The 6,496-nt window shown below is 43.9% G+C and overlaps 1 non-coding gene across 1 annotated transcript; it reads left to right on the top strand.

The window, feature by feature from the left end:
* Nucleotides 1-1,054: 1,054 nt before the first annotated feature.
* Nucleotides 1,055-1,161, top strand: LOC120256312. Its single transcript, XR_005535272.1, has one exon. It is a non-coding gene; the product is annotated as a small nucleolar RNA R71 (small nucleolar RNA).
* Nucleotides 1,162-6,496: the final 5,335 nt, after the last annotated feature.

The following is a 6,496-nucleotide window of genomic DNA, read 5'->3' as shown; positions in this document are numbered from 1 at the left end:
CGGAGCATTATCCGGGTACCCCATCTTTATCGATTGCCTAACCCCCTTCTTTACTTTTGCTCTCTTACTTGTTGCTTTTACTATTGAGAATTGAATCATTATCACACTCATCATTATTGATCTTTTACATAGCTAAGAATCGAAATAAGTATTTTTATACCTTCCACCTGGACAAAAGGGTTAAGTATTTTTAAGTGCCACCTCTTTCTCTTTGCTTGTTCCCTCGTCTACCTCTATAACCTCAGTTGTGTGTTCTTTAGGCTTCTCGCTCAGAAGCCTACATTCTCAAAGTGATCGCCTTTACGTGCTCTCTAGGATTGGTCTCTATATTGCTCGGCAAGCTTCCATGTGGCCTTTCAGAGAGAGACTTCATAATTTGCCCCACCTGATTTTCAAGGTTATGCAAAAAGGCGGTGTGGTTGCGAAGGGTAGACTCAACTGATTCAAACCTTGTATTTGCAGATTGTATAAATCTAGTCATGTGCTTCTCTAGGTCACTCATTCGGGTTTCCAAACCTGAGACTCTGTTTTCCACCTGAGGGGCTTATTGTTGTTGTTGAAAACCCGGTGGCCCCATGGCCTTTTGTGGACCCTGGTTACTCCATGAAAAATTCGGATGATTCTTCCAGTCCGAATTGTAGGTATTGCTATATGGGTTTCCTTGAGGTCTCATGCCATTACCTACAAAATCAACATTCTCCACTGAAGAAACATCACCAATAGAGATTGGGCAATCGGAGGGAGCATGTCCTCCACCACAACCGGTGCAATTAGACACAGCCGCCACTCTATTTGAAGTTAGAAGATCTAACTTCTTACTCAAATTTTCCAATTGAGCCACTAATGAAGTTACCGCATCTATTTCATGGAGACCGGCCACTTTTTTCTTCTCCCTAGCATTCCATTGGTAGCTGTTTAACCCATTTCTTCAATCAACTGACGGGCCTCATCGGGGCTCTTGCTACCTAAGGTACCTCCTGCTGCCACATCCAAGAGTTGCCTTGTACTTGGGTTCAAACCATTGTAAAATGTTTGAACAATCATCCACTCCGGGAATCCATGTTGCGGGCACTTTCTCAGGAGCTCCTTGAACCTTTCCCATGTCTCGAATAGAGACTCCAATTCCAACTGAACAAAGGATTAGATCTTGTTCCTAAGCTTTGCTGATTTTCGGGGAGAGAAATAAGGGGCTCGAAAAGCTTCCACCATCTCCTCCCACGTGGTAATTGACGCTCTAGGTAACGAGTGTAGCCACTGCTTCACTCTCCCCTTTAGGGAAAATGGAAAGGCTCTCAATTTGATGGGATCATCCGTCACCCCATTTATCTTCAGCATATCACACACCTCGAGAAAGCTCTCTATGTGACTGTTTGAATCCTCATCGGCCAAACCATTGAATTGTGCGGATTGCTGCAACATGTGGATGAATGCCGGCTTCAGCTCAAAGTTCTTAGCTGTAATTGGGGGACGCACAATTCTCGACCGTGTCCTCAATACTAAAGGTCTTACATAATCGGATAATGTTCGTTATTGCTCATTCTGTTCAGCCATGTTTTCAGATTCTTCTACTTCCAAATCAGCTGGATTAGACTGTTCTTGCACAGGCTCTTTCCCTTTTCTTCTAAGTGTACGTTCAAGCTCGAGATCCCCTTCAATCAATATTGAGGGATTCCCTCGGGTCATAACCTGAAGCTGCACCCAAAAAGAAACAAAAAAAAATCACAATGATGATAGAATAAGAAGATATGAAATAGAATGTATGGTGAAATAGCTAAGAAAACAAAGTGCAAAGTATCTCTAAACGCCTATTCCCCGGTAACGGCGCCAAAAACTTGACAAGGTCCCCTTACGTATATCCCATAAGTGCACAGGTTTATCGAAGTAATAATCCCGGATGAGTGAGTATCGAATCCACAGGGAATAGGGAATAAAAAATACTTAATTCGATTCTTAGCTATGTGAAAGATCACGAGTAAAGAAGGAGGTAAGACAATCGATAAAGATGGGTACTCGGATAATGCTCCACCTAGGATAATTGTTTCAAATGCAATAACCCTCTATTATGCTTACTAATCAATACAATGGTGAGTTGTGGAAATCCTTAATTACATAGTCCCAAATCTATGGTCAACTATGCCTAACTCTATACATGTCCCGGAGAAGAGATTAGATAAACTCTCAACCTCACACTCGCATAGAGTTGCAATGAGCTCTACGGATTCCAAGTGATAAATCTCTTCCTAATTATAGACCTAACCCTTTGGTCCAGGAGGAAGGTCCCTAACCACGATTAAGCCCTAGATACTAAGATCACCTCAACACTTCACTCCATTGCACGCACAACTAACCCTAAGCGGAGGGTCATCCCTTAGATCATTCACTCTATTATGGCCTCAAAGAACTCGAGGAACGGAGGTAGAATCTATCACGTCAGAGAGGAAAAGAGACGCTTCTGTACCTCTTGACTCACTTTCTCAACCCTCTCCAACCTAGTTTTGTCTAACGCTCATGGTGTGTCACTCACTCACAAGGTTACCAACAAGAACTCTCAACCCTAGTGTCACTCTAGGGGAAATGTTCAAACAATCAAGCATTCAAGGTTGGAACTCACAATAAACATCAATTAATTGAAAGCATAATAAATAGATTCAATGAAACAAATACATCCTAGGGTTCACAATACCCAAGTACCCACTAGGGGTTAAGCTCTCCATGGAGCTAAGTACAATCAAAGAAATAGAATGTTAAAGTAATGAATCCATAGAAAAATTGCCTCGATGGTCGTGTCGACGGTCTTGTGGAGAGTCCTCTATTTGTCATCCAAGGATTCTCTCGTCAGGTATAGTATACGCCTCAACGGAAGCTCCCCTACCAACCTTCTTCCTAAGGAATGACGATGTCAGAGCCGTAGAACCTCTCCAAAACCCTATCAAATACCCCTCGAAACCCTATCCGAAGCCCTCTCTCAAGTTGAGGAAAAGATGAAGAAAAGAATACTAAAATCGGGGCTGAATCGGTTTTTTTATATGGCTGGAATCGGGCGACCACACGGGCGTGCATACTTCATATGCCCATGTAGAATTTTCACGCAGTCGTGGATAATTTCCACACGCCCATGTGGATTCTCTGAAGTCCTGTTTTCTTGGCCGGCTGTGAACTGTGCTGCTACCATGTTGCTACAGTGCTCTGCTACATTGCCCGACCTGAATAGCTTCCCGAATCCATACTTTCATCGATGTAACGCAAATGGGTGCACGTTCACGTCGTGGATCAATTGCTTCTTCAACGATAGACAAGTTGGTGGAGCTCTTGTTCTATGTGCAAAAGTCGGAATGCTCGTGTGTGACAGCCTTTGTGCCCCTCCAAATGGATGTGTCAACTCGAATACGAGGAGGTTGGCGCACACTCTAGCATCTCACACCCGACCTATGTTTTCGCGGTTGAACCTTAGCAAAATTCCTCCAAAATCGGTGCATTGTGATACACATTGGCTCATTTCCTTCAAAGTCGGCCTCACAACCCCACCTGCACGAAAGTAACATAAAAACACACATATTAGTCTAAAAAACCGAGAAACATAATGTTCAACATAAGGAATGAATGCTTCGCATTCATATCGCACAAGCACTTATCAATTCAAAATGAAAATAAACTCAGAAGGAGAATCCTTTATGATTGAACAAGCCTAAAATAAAATGCAAAATTAAGAAAATGCATAAAAAATAAAGTCAAATGTCGGTGTCACGCTCTGTCTGCTCCTCTGCTATTGCAGGTGGTGGGGAAATATAAGGTGGATCCACCGGTGCTGTTATAGGAGATGAGGGTGCACGAGATGCCGAGGGGGCTGAGGAGTCCTCGGTCGCAAGACAAATGAGGAGGCGACGTCTCGCTCTATGATCTACTGTAATACGTCAAAACGTGCCATGAACTCTGTGTACTGAGCGGCTTGCGTGGCCCTGATCTCGGAGACCTCTGTCTGCACCACTCCTAAAGCATTCTCGAGCCTCTCAAAGCGATCATGAGCTCGAGATGGTGTAAACAAACATACGGGGGGTACGTTCTCCACCGCTGGAAGTGCCTCGGTCTCCATTGGTACTGACTGAGGCTTATCATCTTTACCCTCGAATGGTATATTCAGCATATAAACACCATCTGGATATTTACTGACCTAGCCCATGAGCCTCATTGTCTCTAACCCAAGTGGTGCTGGTATTATCGTCTTCTCGGCTCCACTGATTGTGTCTCGTAGACCCATCCCCAAAATGAGTCTAGTAATGTATGGACCTGAGAAAATAACACCTAGTCTAGGATACTGTCCTTGATGCTTCAAATACTCTGTTAAAATGTACCCCAGATGGACCGGCTCATTTTGAACCGTGGAATATAAGTACAGAAGTTCTTGCTTGTTTATGACTCCCGTGCTATCACCGCGACCATTTACTGACCTGCTTATGATGGCGTGATGATATCTGTAACTAGGTCAAGATAAACATGAGGCTTTAGACACTCCTGGTTCATATCACCAATTACCATATAGTATTTTATACGCCTCCTTGGGAGATAAGCCCGACATGTCAATTGGAAGACTCTCATACTTCTTAGTTTCAGTATACTCCTCATCATATAGACCAAGTCTAGTGGAGAACTGTGTGACGCTCATACTATGATGTTGCCCAAAAGCTCTGAACTGAATAGCGCTGACAATATCAAAATGAGCATAAGAGCGGTCGAACTCAAATGAAGTAAGCACCTCTAAAGTGAGTGAGCGGATTGCAGGGTCATGAATATTCAATAACTTGTGCCAACTACCGACCAATAATAGTTTCTTGATCTCATCAGCCATGTCATCTGCTAGTTACACCTTCCTGAGTGACCCAACATTCGGGATTCGTTTTTGACCAAACTTAAGCTTCGCTAACCGCTCAAACCGAGCTCGATGCACAGGAAGTGTGAATTCCATGACTTTCAGCTCAGGAGCAGGCCTTCTAGGACGTTTAGCAACTACCTTCTTCGATCTGGTGGTCATACCTGCATGTATTAGAAAAAGAAAATCAATTAGTATCATTCAGACTGCAGAAAAATCACAACGCACGGCCGTGCGGAAATTCCACATGCCCTTGTAACCATTCTTCTAGCTACAAACCTATCTCACTTCCAGATCTTCTCAAAAACAAATCATAACCATTTTAGTAAGAAACTGATGTGCATTATCTATTTTAATCGCAGGTAATTAGCTAGACTCAAAGGAAGTCGGTGAAGAGAGAAAACAAAGGCTTACCGATGAGTTGAAGCTAAACACCCGTACAATCCGCACAATGCACAATCAATCGATTCAAAGACAACAATTGGAAGATTGGAGAATGTCGGAAAATGTTCTTTGGCCGGCTTAGGGTCAGCTGAGGAATAAGGTGTGACCAATGTATTCGGAGAGCAGACGGTCTTTTAATTCCAGGAGATCCACACGGGCGTGCGGGAATCACCCATGCCCGTGCGCCCTCAATCGAAGATCTCACAGGGGCAGACGCACGCCCCTGTAGCTTCTCTGGATATTCAAGAACTATCTTAAATGCTCTGCACGCCCGTGCGTAACTTACGCACGGTCGTGGGCATTCACAAGCTCAACTCACAGGGGCAAGTGCACGCCCCTGTGTCTTCTCGGGATAGAGAGGACTCCTCTACAGAGATTCACACGGGCGTGCGAAATTAACCACGCCTGTGTGGTTTTCACAAGACCGCCCACAGCAGCGAGTTCACGACCTTGTGCGCTCTCGGGATAATTTGACAAACTATGCATGAAATCACACGCCCGTGCGGAAATTACCCATGGGCATGCGATATTCGCATGGTCGTTCACAGGGGCAGCTGCACGGCCCTGTGCCTTCTCTGGATGAGCTCACAATACAAATCCACGGGCGTGCGAAAATTCCACAAGCCCGTGTGTTTTCACTGGATGCCATAGAAAAACCTGCAGGCTCTGCAGAAAGTTTCTGAACATGTTTACACATTCAGAGCCTGCCCTAGTATGCATGTTTTACAAGTGAAAAACATGGAATAAAGCTCAAACGACACAACTTCGCCAATTCCACATGAAAACACATGATGAATACTCAAAGCCCACAAGAAAATCTCAGCAAAAGCATCTAAAAATCAAGACACTAACACTTAACAAATTATTCATGCAAACAAACTAAACTAGAAGATAAGAAATAGTAAACACTTGGGTTGCCTCCCAAGAAGCGCTTGTTTAACGTCACTAAGCTTGACGTACCTTGTCTTACCTCACAGGGGTTCATAGAGGAAAAATACTTCTCTATTGTCACTACAAATCTCTCCGTCATAGTATGGTTTCAGCCTATGTCCATTCACCTTGAATGTGCCCTTCTCCGGATGGCTAATCTCAATGGCTCCATGAGGTGAAACTTCGGTTATGGTATACAAACCAGACCACATTGATTTGAGTTTCCCCGGGAATAAACATAGACAAGAGTTGAATAGT

The sequence above is a fragment of the Dioscorea cayenensis genome, unplaced genomic scaffold (genome assembly GCF_009730915.1).
Source record: "Dioscorea cayenensis subsp. rotundata cultivar TDr96_F1 unplaced genomic scaffold, TDr96_F1_v2_PseudoChromosome.rev07_lg8_w22 25.fasta BLBR01001394.1, whole genome shotgun sequence".
Lineage (NCBI taxonomy): Eukaryota > Viridiplantae > Streptophyta > Magnoliopsida > Dioscoreales > Dioscoreaceae > Dioscorea > Dioscorea cayenensis.
Note: the sequence above shows the minus strand (reverse complement) of the source record. Positions and strands in the feature narration are given on the sequence as shown.